Consider the following 19397-nt stretch of genomic DNA (forward strand, 5'->3'; position numbering starts at 1 on the left):
AAACAACGGTGCTTTTTCCTGGAAAACAAAACTGGCCTGCCAACTTTTTGATGGCAGATTGCAGGAGCCACTTGGTACTATCAAACCAGCCCGACTTGGCACTGGTGCCACCTTGGCTCTGGGAACCATGCTGCGTAACGTAGATTCTAAGGCGCGAGGCGGCCACTCCCAGCCACAGGCCCCCAAACACAAACAACGGTGCTTTTCCCTGGAAAACAAAACTCGCCTGCCAACTTTTTGATGGCAGATTGCAGGAGCCACTTGGTACTATCAAACCAGCCCAACTTGGCTCTGGTGCCACCATGGGTCTGGTCACCATCCTGCCTATCGTAGCTTTTCAGTAGCCAGCCGGTCACTCCCAGCCATAGGCCCCCAGACACAAACCTCGGCCCTTTTCCCTGGCAAACAAAAGTAAGCTGCCCCGCTTCTGGATGCCAGATTTCAGGAGTTATTTAGTACTATCATACCAGCCAGATGTGGCACTGGTGCCACCTTGGATCTGGGAACCATCTTGCCTATCGTGGATTTTAAGGAGCCAGCCGGCCTCTCTCAGCCATATGCCCCCAAACACAAACCACGGCCCTTTTCTCTGGCAAACAAAACTCAACTGCCCCTCTTCTGGATGGCAGATTGCAGGAGCCACTTGGTACTATCACACCAGCCCTACTTGGCACTGGTGCCACCGTGGGTCTGGGAAGCATGCTGCGTATCATGGATTTTCAGGAGCCAGCCCGCCACTGCAAGCTACAGGCCCCCAAACACAAACAACAGCCTTTTTCTCTGGCAAACAAAATTCAGCTGCCCCGCTTCTGGATGGCAGATTGCAGGAGCCACTTGGTAGTATCAAACCAGCCCGACTTGGCACTGGTGCCAACTTGGGTCTGGGAACCATCCTGCGTATCGTGGATTCTAATTAGCCAGCTGGCCACTCCCAGCCACAGGCCCCCAAACACAAACAACGGTGCTTTTCCCTGGAAAACAAAACTGGCCTGCCAACTTTTTGATGGCAGGGTGCAGGAGCCACTTGGTACAATCAAACCAGCCAAACTTGGCACTGGTGCCACTATGGGTCTGGTCACCATCCTGCCTATCGTAGCATTTCAGGAGCCAGCCGGTCACTCCCAGCCGTAGGCCTCCAGACACAAACCTCGGCCCGTTTCCCTGGCAAACAAAATTAAGCTGCCCCGCTTCTGGATGGCAGATTGCAGGAGCCACTTGGTACTATCAAACCAGCCCAACTTGGCACTGGTGCCACCATGGGTCTGGTCACCATCCTGCCTATCGTAGCTTTTCAGGGGCCAGCCAGCCAGCCCCAGGCACTGGCCCCCAGACTAGAATTTCGGCCCATTTCCCTGGCAAACAAAAGTAAGCTACCCCGCTTCTGGATGGCATATTGCAGGAGCCACTTGGTAATATCAAACCAGCCCAACTTGGCACTGGTGACACCACTGGTCTGGGAACCATCCTGCGTATCGTGGATTCTAAGCAGCCACCCGGCCACTCCGAGCCACAGGACCACAAACACAAACAACGGCGCTTTTCCCCGGAAAACAAAACTCGCCTGCCAACATTTTGATGGCAGATTGCAGGAGCCACTTGGTACTATCAAACCAGCCCAACTTGGCACTGGTGCCACCATGGGTCTGGTCACCATCCTGCCTAGCATAGCTTTTCAGGAGCCAGGAGGTCACTCCCAGCCATAGACCCCCAGACAGAAACCTCGGCCCGTTTCCATGGAAAACAAATGTAAGCTGCCCCGCTTCTGGATGGCAGATTGCAGGAGCCACTTGGTACTATCAAATTAGCCCAACTTGGCACTGGTGCCACCATGGGTCTGGTAAACATCCTGCCTATCGTAGCTTTTCAGGAGCCAGCCAGTCACTCCCTGCCATAGGGCCCCAGACAAAAACCTCGGCCCGTTTCCCTGGCAAACCAAAGTAAGCTGCCCCGCTTCTGGATGGCAGATTGCAGGAGCCACTTGGTACTATCAAACCAGCCCGACTTGGCAATGGTGCCACCTCTGGTCTGGGAACCATCCTGCGTAACGTGGATTCTAAGACGACAGGCGGCCACTCCCAGCCACAGGGCCCCAAACAAAAACAACGGCGCTTTTCCCTGGAAAACAAAACTCGCCTGCCAACATTTTGATGGCAGATTGCAGGAGCCACTTGGTACTATCAAATCAGCCCAACTTGGCACTGCTGCTACCATGGGTCTGGTAATCATCCTGCCTACTGTAGCTTTTCAGGAGCCAGACGGTCACTCCCAGCCATAGGCCCCCAGAAAAAAACCTCGGCCCGTTTCCCTGGCAAACAAAAGTAAGCTGCCCCGCTTCTGGATGGCAGATTGCAGGAACCTCTTGGTACTATCAAACCAGCCAGACTTGGAACTGGTGCCACCTTGGGACTGGAAACCATCCTGCGTATCGTGGATTCTAAGGAGGCAGCCGGCCACTCCCAGCCACAGGCCCCCAAACACAAACAACGGCGCTTTTCCCTGGAAAACAAAACTCGCCTGCCAACATTTTGATGGCAGATTGCAGGAGCCACTTGGTGCTATCAAACCAGCCAACTTGGCACTGGTGCCACCATGGGTCTGGTCAAAATCCTGCCTATCGTAGCTTTTCAGGAGCCAGCTGGCCACTCCCAGCCATAGGCGCCCAGACACAAAGCTCGGCCCATTTCCATGGTAAACAAAAGTAAGCTGCCCCGCTTCTGGATGGCAGATTGCAGGAGCCACTTGGTACTATCAAACCAGCCCAAACTGGCACTGGTGCCACCACTGGTCTGGGAACCATCCTGCGTATCGTGGATTCTAAGGAGCCAGCCGGCCACTCCCAGCCACAGGACCCCAGACACAAAGCTCTGCCCGTTTCCCTGACAAACAAAATTAAGCTACCCCGCTTCTGGATGGCAGATTGCAGGAGCTATTTAGTACTATCAAACCAGCCCGACTTGGCACTGGTGCCACCTTGGCTCTGGGAACCATCCTGCCTATTGTGGATTTTGTGGGGTCAGCCGGCCACTCTCAGCCATATGCCCTCAAACACAAACCACGGCCCTTTTCTCTGGCAAACAAAACTCAACTGCCCCTCTTCTGGAAGGCAAATTGCAGGACGCACTTGGTACTACAAAAACAGCCCAACTTGGCACTGGTTCCACCTTGGGTCTGGGAACCATTCTGCCTATCGTGGATTTTCAGGGGCCAGCCGGCCACTCTGAGCCATAGGCCGCCAAACAAAAACCACGGCCCTTTTCTCTGGCAAACAAAACTCAGCTGCCCCACTTCTGGATGGCAGATTGCAGGAGCCACTTGGTACTATCAAACCAGCCCAACTTGGCACTGGTGTCACCATGGGCCTGGTCACCATCCTGCCTATCGTAGCTTTTCAGGAGCCAGCCGGTCACTCCCAGCCATAGGCCCCAGACACAAACCTCGGCCCGTTTCCCTGGCAAACAAAAGTAAGCTGCCCCGCTTCTGGATGGCAGATTGCAGGAGCCACTTGGTAGTATCAAATCAGCCCGACTTGGCACTGGTGCCTCCTCTGGTCTGGGAACCATCCTGCGTATCGTGGATTCTAAGGAGCCAGCCGGCCACTCCCAGCCACAGGCCCCCAAACACAAACAACGGCGCTATTCCCTGGAAAGCAAAACTCACCTGCCAACTTTTTGATGGCAGATTGCAGGAGACACTTGGTACTATCAAACCAGCCGACTTGGCACTGGTGCCACCTCTGGTCTGGGAACCATCCTGCCTATCATAGCTTTTCAGGAGCCAGCCGGTCACTCCCAGCCATAGGCCCCAGACACAAAGCTCTGCCCGTTTCCCTGGCAAACAAAGGTAAGCTACCCCGCTTCTGGATGGCAGATTGCAGGAGCCACTTTGAACCATCAAACCAGCCCGACTTGGCACTGGTGCCACCTCTGGTCTGGGAACCATCCTGCGTTTTGTGGATTCTAAGGAGCCAGCTGGCCACTCCCAGCCACAGGCCCCCAAACACAAACAACGGCGCTTTTCCCTGGAAAACAAATCTGGCCTGCCAAATTTTTGATGGCAGATTGCAGGAGCCACTTGGTACTATCAAACCAGCCCAACTTGGCACTGGTGCCACCATGGGTCTGGTCACCATTCTGCCTATCGTAGCTTTTCAGGAGCCAGCCGGTCACTCCCAGCCATAGGCCCCCAGACACAAATCTCGGCCCGTTTCCCTGGCAAACAAAAGTAAGCTGCCCCGCTTCTGGATGGCAGATTGCAGGAGCTATTTATTACTATCAAACCAGCCCGACTTGGCACTGGTGCCACCTCTGGTCTGGGAACCATCCTGCCTATCGTGGATTTTCAGGGGCCAGCCGGCCACTCTCAGCCATATGCCCCCAAACACAAACCACGGCCCTTTTCTCTGGCAAACAAAACTCAACTGCCCCTCTTCTGGATGGCAAATTGCAGGACGCACTTGGTACTACGAAAACAGCCCGACTTGGCACTGATGCCACCTTGGGTCAGGGAACCATCCTGCGTATCGAGCTTTTTAAGGAGCCAGCCAGCCACGCCCAGCCATATACCGCCAAAAACAAACCACGGAACTTTTCTCCAGCAAACAAAATTCCGCTGCCCCGCGTCTGGATGGCAGATTGCAGGAGCCACTTTGCACCATCAAACCAGCCCAACTTGGCACTGGTGCCACCTTGGATGTGGGAACCATTCTGCCTATCGTGGATTTTCAGGGGCCAGCCGGCCACTCTCAGCCATAGGCCCCCAAACACAAACCACGGCACTTTACTCTGGTAAACAAAACTCAACTGCCCCTCTTCGGGATGGCAAATTGCAGGACGCACTTGGTACTACAAAACCAGCCCGACTTGGCACTGGTGCCACCTTGGGTCTGGTCACCATCCTGCGTATCGTGCATTTTAAGGAGCCAGCTGGCCACTCCCAGCCATATGACACCAAACACAACCCACGGCTCTTTTCTCTGGGAAACAAAACTCAGCAGCCCAGCGTCTGGATGGCACATTGCAGGAGCCACTTCGTACTATCAAACCAGCCCGACTTGGCACTGGTGCCACCTTGGCTCTGGGAACCATCCTGCGTATCGTGGATTCTAAGGAGCCAGCCGGCCATTCCCAGCCGCAGGCCCCCAAACACAATCAACGGCGCTTTTCCCTGGAAAACAAAACTCGCCTGCCAAAATTTTGATGGCAGATTGCAGGAGCCACTTGGTACTATCAAACCAGCCCGACTTGGCACTGCTGCCGCCTTGGGTCTGGGAACCATGCTGCGTAACGTAGATTCTAATGCGCCAGGCGGCCACTCCCAGCCACAGGTCCCCAAACACAAACAACGGCGCTTTTCCCTGGAAAACAAAACTCGCCTGCCACCTTTTTGATGGCAGATTGCAGGAGCCACTTGGTACTATCAAATCAGCCCAACTTGGCACTGGTGCCACCATGGGTCTGGTCAGCATCCTGCCTATCGTAGCTTTTCAGGAGCCAGCCGGTCACTCCCAGCCATAGGCCCCCAGACACAAACCTCGGCCCGTTTCCCTGGCAAACAAAAGTAAGCTACCCCGCTTCTGGATGGCAGATTGCAGGAGCCACTTTGCACCATCAAACCAGCCTGACTTGGCACTGGTGCCAGTTCTGGTCTGGGAACCATTCTGCTTATCGTGGATTCTAAGGAGACAGCTGGCCACTCCCAGCCACAGGCCCCCAAAAGCAAACAACGGCACTTTTCCCTGGAAAACAAAACTGGCCTGCCAACTTTTTGATGGCAGATTGCAGGAGCCACTTGGTACTATCAAACCAGCCCAACTTGGCACTGGTGCCACCATGGGTCTGGTCACCATCCTGCCTATCGTAGCTTTTCAGGAGCCAGCCGGTCACTCCCAGCCATAGGCCCCCAGACACAAACCTCGGCCCGTTTCCCTGGCAAACAAAAGTAAGCTGCCCCACTTCTGGATGGCAGATTGCAGGAGCTATTTATTACTATCAAACCAGCCCGACTTGGCACTGGTGCCACCTTGGCTCTGGGAACCATGCTGCCTATCGTGGATTTTCAGGGGCCAGCCGGCCACTCTCAGCCATATGCCACAAACACAAACCACGGCCCTTTTCTCTGGCAAACAAAACTCAACTGCCCCTCTTCTGGATGGCAAATTGCAGGAGCCACTTGGTACTACGAAAACAGCCCGACTTGGCACTGATGCCACCTTGGGTCAGGGAACCATCCTGCGTATCGAGCTTTTTAATGAGCCAGCCGGCCACGCCCAGCCATATACCGCCAAAATCAAACCACGGAACTTTTCTCCAGCAAACAAAAATCCGCTGCCCCGCGTCTGGATGGCAGATTGCAGGAGCCACTTTGCACCATCAAACCAGCCCGACTTGGCACTGGTGCCACCTTGGGTCTGGGAACCATCCTGCGTATCATGGAATTTAAGGAGCCAGTCGGCCACTCCCAGCCACAGGACCCAAACACAAACAACAGCCCTTTTCTTTGGCAAACAAAACTCAGCTGCCCTGCTTTTGGATGGCAGATTGCAGGAGCCACTTGGTACTATCAAACCAGCCCAACTTGGCACTGGTGCCTCCATGGGTCTGGTAACCATCCTGCCTATCGTAGCTTTTAAGGAGCCAGCCGGTCACTCCCAGCCATAGGCCCCAGACACAAAGCTCTGCCCGTTTCCCTGGCAAACAAAAGTAAGCTACCCCGCTTCTGGATGGCAGATTGCAGGAGCCACTTTGCACCATCAAACCAGCCCAACTTGGCACTGGTGCCACCTCTGGTCTGGAAACCATCCTGCGTATCGTGGATTCTTAGGAGCCAGTTGGCCACACCCAGCCACAGGCCCCCAAACAAAAACAACGGCGCTTTTCCCTGGAAAACAAAACTGGCCTGCCAACTTTTTGATGGCAGATTGCAGGAGCCACTTGGTACTATCAAACCAGCCCAACTTGGCACTGGTGCCACCTTGGCTCTGGGAACCATGCTGCGTAAAGTTGATTCTAAGGCGCCAGGCGGCCCCTCCCAGCCACAGGCCCCCAAACACAAACAACGGCGCTTTTCCCTGGAAAACAAAACTCGCCTGCCAACTTTTTGATGGCAGATTGCAGGAGCCACTTGGTACTATCAAACCAGCCCAACTTGGCACTGGTGCCACCATGGGTCTGGTCACCATCCTGCCTATCGTAGCTTTTCAGGAGCCAGCCGGTCACTCCCAGCTATAGGCCCCCAGACAAAAACCTCGGCCCGTTTCCCTGGCCAACAAAAGTAAGCTGCCCCGCTTCTGGATGGCAGATTGCAGGAGTTATTTAGTACTATCAACCCAGCCAGACGTGGCACTGGTGCCACCTTGGATCTGGGAACCATCTTGCCTATCGTGGATTTTAAGGAGCCAGCCAGCCTCTCTCAGCCACATGCCCCCAAACACAAACCACGGCCCTTTTCTCTGGCAAACAAAACTCAACTGCCCCTCTTCTGGATGGCAGATTGCAGGAGCCACTTGGTACTATCAAACCAGCCCTACTTGGCACTGGTGCCACCTTGGGTCTGGGAAGCATGCTGCGTATCATGGATTTTCAGGAGCCAGCCGGCCACTGCAAGCTACAGGCCCCCAAACACAAACAACAGCCTTTTTCTCTGGCAAACAAAAGTAAGCTGCCCCGCTTCTGGATGGCAGATTGCAGGAGCCACTTGGTAGTATCAAACCAGCCCAACTTGGCACTGGTGCCAACTTGGGTCTGGGAACCATCCTGCGTATCGTGGATTCTAATTAGCCAGCTGGTCACTCCCAGCCACAGGCCCCCAGACACAAACAACGGTGCTTTTCCCTGGAAAACAAAACTGGTCTGCCTACTTTTTGATTGCAGATTGCAGGAGCCACTTGGTACTATCAAACCAGCCCAACTTGGCACTGGTGCCACCATGGGTCTGGTCACCATCCTGCCTATCGTAGCTTTTCAGGAGCCAGCCGGTCACTCCCAGCCATGGGCCCCAAGCCACAAACCTCGGCCCGTTTCCCTGGCACACAAAAGTAAGCTACCCCGCTTCTGGATGGCAGATTGCAGGAGCAACTTGGCATCATCAAACCAGCCCGACTTGGCACTGGTGCCACCTCTGGTCTGGGAACCATCCTGCGTATCGTGGGTTCTAAGGAGCCAGCCGGCCACTCCCAGCCACAGGCCCCCAATCACAAACAACGGCGCTTTTCCCTGGAAAACAAAACTCGCCTTCTAGCTTTTTGATGGCAGAGTGCAGGAGCCACTTGGTACAATCAAACCAGCCCAACTTGGCACTGGTGCCACTATGGGTCTGGTCACCATCCTGCCTAACGTAGCATTTCAGGAGCCAGCCGGTCACTCCCAGCCGTAGGCCTCCAGACACAAACTTCGGCCCGTTTCCCTGGCAAACAAAATTAAGCTGCCCCGCTTCTGGATGGCAGATTGCAGGAGCCACTTGGTACTATCAAACCAGCCCAACTTGGCACTGGTGCCACCATGGGTCTGGTCACCATCCTGCCTATCGTAGCTTTTCAGGGGCCAGTCAGCCAGCCCCAGGCACTGGCCCCCAGACAAGAATTTCGGCCCATTTCCCTGGCAAACAAAAGTAAGCTACCCCGCTTCTGGATGGCAGATTGCAGGAGCCACTTTGCACCATCAAACCAGCCCAACTTGACACTGGTGCCACCTCTGGCCTGGGAACCATCCTGCGTATTGTGGATTCTAAGAAGCCACCCGGCCACTCCGAGCCACAGGCCCCCAAACACAAACAACGGCGCTTTTCCCCGGAAAACAAAACTCGCCTGCCAACATTTTGCTGGCAGATTGCAGGAGCCACTTGGTACTATCAAACCAGCCCAACTTGGCACTGGTGCCACCATGGGTCTGGTCAACATCCTGCCTAGCATAGCTTTTCAGGAGCCAGGAGGTCCCTCCCAGCCATAGACCCCCAGACAGAAACCTCGGCCCGTTTCCAAGGAAAACAAAAGTAAGCTGCCCCGCTTCAGGATGGCAGATTGCAGGAGCCACTTGGTACTATCAAACCAGCCCGACTTGGCACTGGTGCCACCTTGGATCTGGGAACCATGCTGCGTAACGTGGATTCTAAGACGACAGGCGGCCACTCCCAGCCACAGGGCCCCAAACATCAACAACGGCGCTTTTCCCTGGAAAACAAAACTCGCCTGCCAACATTTTGATGGCAGATTGCAGGAGCCACTTGGTACTATCAAATCAGCCCAACTTGGCACTGCTGCTACCATGGGTCTGGTAATCATCCTGCCTACTGTAGCTTTTCAGGAGCCAGCCGGTCACTCCCAGCCATAGGCCCCCAGAAAAAAACCTCGGCCCGTTTCCCTGGCAAACAAAAGTAAGCTACCCCGCTTCTGGATGGCAGATTGCAGGAGGCACTTTGCACCATCAAACCAGCCCGACTTGGCACTGGTGCCACCTCGGGTCTGGGAACCATCCTGCGTATCGTGGATTCTAATTAGCCAGCCGGCCACTCCCAGCCACAGGCCCCCAAACACAAACAACGGCGCTTTTCCCTGGAAAACAAAACTCGCCTGCCAACTTTTTGATGGCAGATTGCAGGAGCCACTTGGTACTATCAAAGCAGCCCAACCTGGCACTGGTGCCACCACTGGTCTGGGAACCATCCTGCCTATCGTGGATTCTAAAGAGCCAGCCGGCCACTCCCAGCCACAGGACCCCAGACACAAAGCTCGGCCCATTTCCATGGTAAACAAAAGTAAGCTGCCCCGCTTCTGGATGGCAGATTGCAGGAACCACTTGGTACTATCAAACCAGCCCGACTTGGCACTGGTGCCACCTTGGGTCTGGGAACCATCCTGCGTATCGTGGATTCTAAGGAGCCAGCCGGCCACTCCCAGCCACAGGACCCCAAATACAAACAACAGCGCTTTTCTCTGGCAAACAAAACTCAGTTGCCCTGCTTTTGGATGGCAGATTGCAGGGGCGACTTGGTACTATCAGACCAGCCCAACTTGGCACTGGTGCTTCCATGGGTCTGGTAACCATCCTGCCTATCGTAGCTTTTCAGGAGCCAGCCGGTCACTCCCAGCCATAGGCCCCAGACACAAAGCTCTGCCCGTTTCCCTGGCAAACAAAAGTAAGCTACCCCGCTTCTGGATGGCAGATTGCAGGAGCCACTTTGAACCATCAAACCAGCCTGACTTGACACTGGTGCCACCTCTGGTCTGGGAACCATCCTGCGTATCGTGGATTCTAAGGAGCCAGCTGGCCACTCCCAGCCACAGGCCCACAAACACAAACAACGGCGCTTTTCCCTGGAAAACAAAACTGGCCTGCCAAATTTTTGATGGCAGATTGCAGGAGCCACTTGGTACTATCAAACCAGCCCAACTTGGCACTGGTGCCACCATGGGTCTGGTCACAATCCTGCCTATCGGAGCTTTTCAGGAGCCAGCCGGTCACTCCCAGCCATAGGCCCCCAGACAAAAACCTCGGCCCGTTTCCCTGGCAAACAAAAGTAAGCTGCCCCGCTTCTGGATGGCAGATTGCGGGAGCCACTTGGTACTATCAAACCAGCCCGACTTGGCACTGGTGCCACCTCTGGTCTGGGAACCATGCTGCGTAACGTAGATTCTAAGGCGCCAGCCGGCCACTCCCAGCCACAGGACCACAAACACAAACAACGGCGCTTTTCCCTGGAAAACAAAACTGGCCTGCCAAATTTTTGATGGCAGATTGCAGGAGCCCCTTGGTGCTATCAAACCAGCCCAACTTGGCACTGGTGCCACCATGGGTCTGGTCACCATCCTGGCTATCGTAGCTTTTCAGGGGCCAGCCAGCCAGCCCCAGGCACTGGCCCCAAGACAAGAACCTCGGCCCGTTTCCCTGGCAAACAAAAGTAAGCTACCCCGCTTCTGGATGGCAGATTGCAGGAGCCACTTTGCACCATCAAACCCGCCCAACCTGACACTGGTGCCACCTCTGGCCTGGGAACCATCCTGCGTATTGTGGATTCTAAGCAGCCACCCGGCCACTCCGAGCCACAGGCCCCCAAACACAAACAACGGCGCTTTTCCCCGGAAAACAAAACTCGCCTGCCAACATTTTGATGGCAGATTGCCGGAGCCACTTGGTACTCTCAAACCAGCCCAACTTGGCACTGGTGCCACCACGGGTCTGGTCACCATCCTGCCTAGCATAGCTTTTCAGGAGCCAGGAGGTCACTCCCAGCCATAGACCCCAAGACAGAAACCTCGGCCCGTTTCCATGGAAAACAAAAGTAAGCTGCCCCGCTTCTGGATGGCAGATTGCAGGAGCCACTTGGTACTATCAAATTAGCCCAACTTGGCACTGGTGCCACCATGGGTCTGGTAAACATCCTGCCTATCGTAGCTTTTCAGGAGCCAGCCAGTCACTCCCTGCCTTAGGGCCCCAGACAAATACCTCGGCCCGTTTCCATGGCAAACAAAAGTAAGCTGCCCCGCTTCTGGATGGCAGATTGCAGGAGCCACTTGGTACTATCAAACCAGCCCGACTTGGCACTGGTGCCACCTTGGATCTGGGAACCATCCTGCGTAACGTGGATTCTAAGGAGCCAGGCGGCCACTCCCAGCCACAGGGCCCCAAACACCAACAACGGCGCTTTTCCCTGGAAAACAAAACTCGCCTGCCAACTTTTTGATGGCAGATTGCAGGAGCCACTTGGTACTATCAAATCAGCCCAACTTGGCACTGCTGCTACCATGGGTCTGGTAATCATCCTGCCTACTGTAGCTTTTCAGGAGCCAGCCGGTCACTCCCAGCCATAGGCCCCCAGAAAAAAACCTCGGCGCGTTTCCCTGGCAAACAAAAGTAAGCTAACCCGCTTCTGGATGGCAGATTGCAGGAGCCACTTTGCACCATCAAACTATCCCGACTTGGCACTGGTGCCACCTCGGGTCTGGGAACCATCCTGCGTATCGTGGATTCTAATTAGCCAGCCGGCCACTCCCAGCCACAGGCCCCCAAACAAAAACAACGGCGCTTTTCCCTGGAAAACAAAACTCGCCTGCCAACTTTTTGATGGCAGATTGCAGGAGCCACTTGGTACTATCAAACCAGCCCAACTTGGCACTGGTGCCACCACTGGTCTGGGAACCATCCTGCGTATCGTGGATTCTAAGGAGCCAGCCGGCCACTCCCAGCCACAGGACCCCAGACACAAAGCTCTGCCCGTTTTCCTGACAAACAAAATTAAGCTACCCCGCTTCTGGATGGCAGATTGCAGGAGCTATTTAGTACTATCAAACCAGCCCGAGTTGGCACTGGTGCCACCTTGGCTCTGGGAACCATCCTGCCTATTGTGGATTTTGTGGGGTCAGCTGGCCACTCTCAGCCATATGCCCTCAAACACAAACCACGGCCATTTTCTTTGGCAAAGAAAACTCAACTGCCCCTCTTCTGGAAGGCAAATTGCAGGACGCACTTGGTACTACAAAAACAGCCCAACTTGGCACTGGTGCCACCTTGGGTCTGGGAACCATCCTGCCTATCGTGGATTTTCAGGGGCCAGCCGGCCACTCTGAGCCATAGCCCCCAAACAAAAACAACGGCGCTTTTCCCCGGAAAACAAAACTCAGCTGCCCCACTTCTGCATGGCAGATTGCAGGAGCCACTTGGTACTATCAAACCAGCCCAACTTGGCACTGGTGTCACCATGGGCCTGGTCACCATCCTGCCTATCGTAGCTTTTCAGGAGCCAGCCGGTCACTCCCTGCCATAGGCCCCCAGACACAAACCTCGGCCCGTTTCCCTGGCAAACAAAAGTAAGCTGCCCCGCTTCTGGATGGCAGATTGCAGGAGCCACTTGGTACTATCAAATCAGCCCGACTTGGCACTGGTGCCACCTCTGGTCTGGGAACCATCCTGCGTGTCGTGGATTCTAAGGAGCCAGCCGGCCACTCCCAGCCACAGGCCCCCAAACACAAACAACGGCGCTTTTCCCTGGAAAACAAAACTGGCCTGCCAACTTTTTGATGGCAGATTGCATGAGCCACTTGGTGCTATCAAACCAGCCAACTTGGCACTGGTGCGACCATGAGTCTGGTCACAATCCTGCCTATGGTAGCTTTTCAGGAGCCAGCCGGTCACTCCCAGCCATAGGCGCCCAGACACAAAGCTCGGCCCATTTTCATGGTAAACAAAAGTAAGCTGCCCCGCTTCTGGATGGCAGATTGCAGGAACCACTTGGTACTATCAAACCAGCCCGACTTGGCACTGGTGCCACCTTGGGTCTGGGAACCATCCTGCGTATCGTGGATTCTAAGGAGCCAGCCGGCCACTCCCAGCCACAGGACCCCAAACACAAACAACAGCGCTTTTCTCTGGAAAACAAAATTCAGTTGCCCTGCTTTTGGATGGCAGATTGCAGGAGCGACTTGGTACTATCAAACCAGCCCATCTTGGCACTGGTGCCTCCATGGGTCCGGTAACAATCCTGCCTATCGTAGCTTTTCAGGAGCCAGCCGGTCACTCCCAGCCATAGGCCCCAGACACAAAGCTCTGCCCGTTTCCCTGGCAAACAAAAGTAAGCTACCCCGCTTCTGGATGGCAGATTTCAGGAGTCACTTTGAACCATCAAACCAGCCCGACTGGGCACTGGTGCCACCTCTGGTCTGGGAACCATCCTGCGTATCGTGGATTCTAAGGAGCCATCTGGCCACTCCCTGCCACAGGCCCACAAACACAAACAACGGCGCTTTTACCTGGAAAACAAAACTGGCCTGCCAAATTTTTGATGGCAGATTGCAGGAGCCACTTGGTACTATCAAACCAGCCCAACTTGGCACTGGTGCCACCATGGGTCTGGTCACCATCCTGCCTATCGTAGCTTTTCAGGAGCCAGCCGGTCACTCCCAGCCATAGGCCCCCAGACACAAACCTCGGCCCGTTTCCCTGGCAAACAAAAGTAAGCTGCCCCGCTTCTGGATGGCAGATTGCAGGAGCTATTTATTACTATCAAACCAGCCCGACTTGGCAGTGGTGCCACCTCTGGTCTGGGAACCATCCTGCCTATCGTGGATTTTCAGGGGCCAGCCGGCCACTCTCAGCCATATGCCCCCAAACACAAACCACGGCCCTTTTCTCTGGCAAACAAAACTCAACTGCCCCTCTTCTGGATGGCAAATTGCAGGACGCACTTGGTACTACGAAAACAGCCCGACTTGGCACTGATGCCACCTTGGGTCAGGGAACCATCCTGCGTATCGAGCTTTTTAAGGAGCCAGCCAGCCACGCCCAGCCATATACCGCCAAAAACAAACCACGGAACTTTTCTCCAGCAAACAAAAATCCGCTGCCCCACGTCTGGATGGCAGATTGCAGGAGCCACTTTGCACCATCAAACCAGCCCGACTTGGCACTGGTGCCACCTTGGATGTGGGAACCATTCTGCCTATCGTGGATTTTCAGGGGCCAGCCGGCCACTCTCAGCCATAGGCCCCCAAACACAAACCACGGCACTTTACTCTGGTAAACAAAACTCAACTGCCCCTCTTCGGGATGGCAAATTGCAGGACGCACTTGGTACTACAAAACCAGCCCGACTTGGCACTGGTGCCACCTTGGGTCTGGTCACCATCCTGCGTATCGTGCATTTTAAGGAGCCAGCTGGCCACTCCCAGCCATATGACACCAAACACAACCCACGGCCCTTTTCTCTGGGAAACAAAACTCAGCTGCCCAGCGTGTGGATGGCACATTGCAGGAGCCACTTGGTACTATCAAACCAGCCCGACTTGGCACTGGTGCCACCTTGGCTCTGGGAACCATCCTGCGTATCGTGGATTCTAAGGAGCCAGCCGGCCATTCCCAGCCGCAGGCCCCCAAACACAATCAACGGCGCTTTTCCCTGGAAAACAAAACTCGCCTGCCAAAATTTTGATGGCAGATTGCAGGAGCCACTTGGTACTATCAAACCAGCCCAACTTGGCACTGGTGCCACCATGGGTCTGGTCACCATCCTGCCTATCGTAGCTTTTCAGGAGCCAGCCGGTCACTCCCAGCCATAGGCCCCCAGACACAAACCTCGGCCCGTTTCCCTGGCAAACAAAAGTAAGCTGCCCTGCTTCTGGATGGCAGATTGCAGGAGCCACTTGGTACTATCAAATCAGCCCGACTTGGCACTGTTGCCACCTCTGGTCTGGGAACCATCCTGCGTATCGTGGATTCTAAGGAGCCAGCCGGCCACTCCCAGCCACAGGACCCCAGACACAAAGCTCTGCCCGTTTCCCTGACAAACAAAATTAAGCTACCCCGCTTCTGGATGGCAGATTGCAGGAGCTATTTAGTACTATCAAACCAGCCCGACTTGGCACTGGTGCCACCTTGGCTCTGGGAACCATCCTGCCTATTGTGGATTTTGTGGGGTCAGCCGGCCACTCTCAGCCATATGCCCTCAAACAGAAACCACGACCCTTTTCTCTGGCAAACAAAACTCAACTGCCCCTCTTCTGGAAGGCAAATTGCAGGACGCACTTGGTACTACAAAAACAGCCCAACTTGGCACTGGTGCCACCTTGGGTCTGGGAACCATTCTGCCTATCGTGGATTTTCAGGGGCCAGCCGGCCACTCTGAGCCATAGCCCCCAAACAAAAACCACGGCCCTTTTCCCTGGAAAACAAAACTCAGCTGCCCCACTTCTGCATGGCAGATTGCAGGAGCCACTTGGTACTATCAAACCAGCCCAACTTGGCACTGGTGTCACCATGGGCCTGGTCACCATCCTGCCTATCGTAGCCTTTCAGGAGCCAGCCGGTCACTCCCAGCCATAGGCCCCCAGACACAAACCTCGGCCCGTTTCCCTGGCAAACAAAAGTAAGCTGCCCCGCTTCTGGATGGCAGATTGCAGGAGCCACTTGGTACTATCAAATCAGCCCGACTTGGCACTGGTGCCACCTCTGGTCTGGGAACCATCCTGCGTATCGTGGATTCTAAGGAGCCAGCCGGCCACTCCCAGCCACAGGCCCCCAAACACAAACAACGGCGCTTTTCCGTGGAAAACAAAACTGGCCTGCCAACTTTTTGATGGCAGATTGCATGAGCCACTTGGTGCTATCAAACCAGCCAACTTGGCACTGGTGCCACCATGGGTCTGGTCACAATCCTGCCTATGGTAGCTTTTCAGGAGCCAGCCGGCCACTCCCAGCCACAGGACCCCAAACACAAACAACAGCGCTTTTCTCTGGAAAACAAAATTCAGTTGCCCTGCTTTTGGATGGCAGATTGCAGGAGCGACTTGGTACTATCAAACCAGCCCATCTTGGCACTGGTGCCTCCATGGGTCCGGTAACAATCCTGCCTATCGTAGCTTTTCAGGAGCCAGCCGGTCACTCCCAGCCATAGGCCCCAGACACAAAGCTCTGCCCGTTTCCCTGGCAAACAAAAGTAAGCTACCCCGCTTCTGGATGGCAGATTGCAGGAGTCACTTTGAACCATCAAACCAGCCCGACTGGGCACTGGTGCCACCTCTGGTCTGGGAACCATCCTGCGTATCGTGGATTCTAAGGAGCCAGCTGGCCACTCCCAGCCACAGGCCCACAAACACAAACAACGGCGCTTTTACCTGGAAAACAAAACTGGCCTGCCAACTTTTTGATGGCAGATTGCAGGAGCCACTTGGTACTATCAAACCAGCCCAACTTGGCACTGGTGCCACCATGGGTCTGGTCACCATCCTGCCTATCGTAGCTTTTCAGGAGCCAGCCGGTCACTCTCAGCCATAGGCCCCCAGACACAAACCTCGGCCCGTTTCCCTGGCAAACAAAAGTAAGCTGCCCCGCTTCTGGATGGCAGATTGCAGGAGCTATTTATTACTATCAAACCAGCCCGACTTGGCACTGGTGCCACCTCTGGTCTGGGAACCATCCTGCCTATCGTGGATTTTCAGGGGCCAGCCGGCCACTCTCAGCCATATGCCCCCAAACACAAACCACGGCCCTTTACTCTGGCAAACAAAACTCAACTGCCCCTCTTCTGGATGGCAAATTGCAGGACGCACTTGGTACTACGAAAACAGCCCGACTTGGCACTGATGCCACCTTGGGTCAGGGAACCATCCTGCGTATCGAGCTTTTTAAGGAGCCAGCCGGCCACGCCCAGCCATATACCGCCAAAAACAAACCACGGAACTTTTCTCCAGCAAACAAAAATCCGCTGCCCCGCGTCTGGATGGCAGATTGCAGGAGCCACTTTGCACCATCAAACCAGCCCGACTTGGCACTGGTGCCACCTTGGATGTGGGAACCATTCTGCCTATCGTGGATTTTCAGGGGCCAGCCGGCCCCTCTCAGCCATAGGCCCCCAAACACAAACCACGGCACTTTACTCTGGTAAACAAAACTCAACTGCCCCTCTTCGGGATGGCAAATTGCAGGACGCACTTGGTACTATAAAACCAGCCCGACTTGGCACTGGTGCCACCTTGGGTCTGGTCACCATCCTGCGTATCGTGCATTTTAAGGAGCCAGCTGGCCACTCCCAGCCATATGACACCAAACACAACCCACGGCCCTTTTCTCTGGGAAACAAAACTCAGCTGCCCAGCGTGTGGATGGCACATTGCAGGAGCCACTTCGTACTATCAAACCAGCCCGACTTGGCACTGGTGCCACCTTGGCTCTGGGAACCATCCTGCGTATCGTGGATTCTAAGGAGCCAGCCGGCCATTCCCAGCCGCAGGCCCCCAAACACAATCAACGGCGCTTTTCCCTGGAAAACAAAACTCGCCTGCCAAAATTTTGATGGCAGATTGCAGGAGCCACTTGGTACTATCAAACCAGCCCGACTTGGCACTGGTGCCACCATGGGTCTGGTCACCATCCTGCGTATCGTGCATTTTAAGGAGCCAGCTGGCCACTCCCAGCCATATGACACCAAACACAACCCACGGCCCTTTTCTCTGGGAAACAAAACTCAGCTGCCCAGCGTGTGGATGGCACATTGCAGGAGCCACTTGGTACTATCAAACCAGCCCGACTTGGCACTGGTGCCACCTTGGCTCTGGGAACCATCCTGCGTATCGTGGATTCTAAGGAGCCAGCCGGCCATTCCCAGCCGCAGGCCCCCAAACACAATCAACGGCGCTTTTCCCTGGAAAACAAAACTCGCCTGCCAACTTTTTGATGGCAGATTGCAGGAGCCACTTGGTACTATCAAACCAGCCCAACTTGGCACTGCTGCCACCATGGGTCTGGTCAGCATCCTGCCTATCGTAGCTTTTCAGGAGCCAGCCGGTCACTCCCAGCCATAGGCCCCCAGACACAAACCTCGGCCCGTTTCCCTGGCAAACAAAAGTAAGCTACCCCGCTTCTGGATGGCAGATTGCAGGAGCCACTTTGCACCATCAAACCAGCCTGACTTGGCACTGGTGCCAGTTCTGGTCTGGGAACCATTCTGCTTATCGTGGATTCTAAGGAGACAGCTGGCCACTCCCAGCCACAGGCCCCCAAAAGCAAACAACGGCACTTTTCCCTGGAAAACAAAACTGGCCTGCCAACTTTTTGATGGCAGATTGCAGGAGCCACTTGGTACTATCAAATCAGCCCAACTTGGCACTGGTGCCACCATGGGTCTGGTCACCATCCTGCCTATCGTAGCTTTTCAGGAGCCAGCCGGTCACTCCCAGCCATAGGCCCCCAGACACAAACCTCGGCCCGTTTCCCTGGCAAACAAAAGTAAGCTGCCCCACTTCTGGATGGCAGATTGCAGGAGCTATTTATTGCTATCAAACCAGCCCGACTTGGCACTGGTGCCACCTTGGCTCTGGGAACCATCCTGCCTATCGTGGATTTTCAGGGGCCAGCCGGCCACTCTCAGCCATATGCCACAAACACAAACCACGGCCCTTTTCTCTGGCAAACAAAACTCAACTGCCCCTCTTCTGGATGGCAAATTGCAGGAGTCACTTGGTACTACGAAAACAGCCCGACTTGGCACTGATGCCACCTTGGGTCAGGGAACCATCCTGCGTATCGAGCTTTTTAAGGAGCCACCCGGCCACGCCCAGCCATATACCGCCAAAAACAAACCACGGAACTTTTCTCCAGCAAACAAAAATCCGCTGCCCCGCGTCTGGATGGCAGATTGCAGGAGCCACTTTGCACCATCAAACCAGCCCGACTTGGCACTGGTGCCACCTTGGATGTGGGAACCATCCTGCCTATGGTGGATTTTCAGGGGCCAGCCGGCCACTCTCAGCCATAGGCCCCCAAAAACAAACCACGGCACTTTACTCTGGTAAACAAAACTCAACTGCCCCTCTTCTGGATGGCAAATGGCAGGACGCACTTGGTACTACAAAAGCAGCCGGACTTGGCACTGGTGCCACCTTGGGTCTGGTCACCATCCTGCGTATCGTGCATTTTAAG

Source organism: Melospiza georgiana, chromosome 4 (genome assembly GCF_028018845.1).
Source record: "Melospiza georgiana isolate bMelGeo1 chromosome 4, bMelGeo1.pri, whole genome shotgun sequence".
Taxonomy (NCBI): domain Eukaryota; kingdom Metazoa; phylum Chordata; class Aves; order Passeriformes; family Passerellidae; genus Melospiza; species Melospiza georgiana.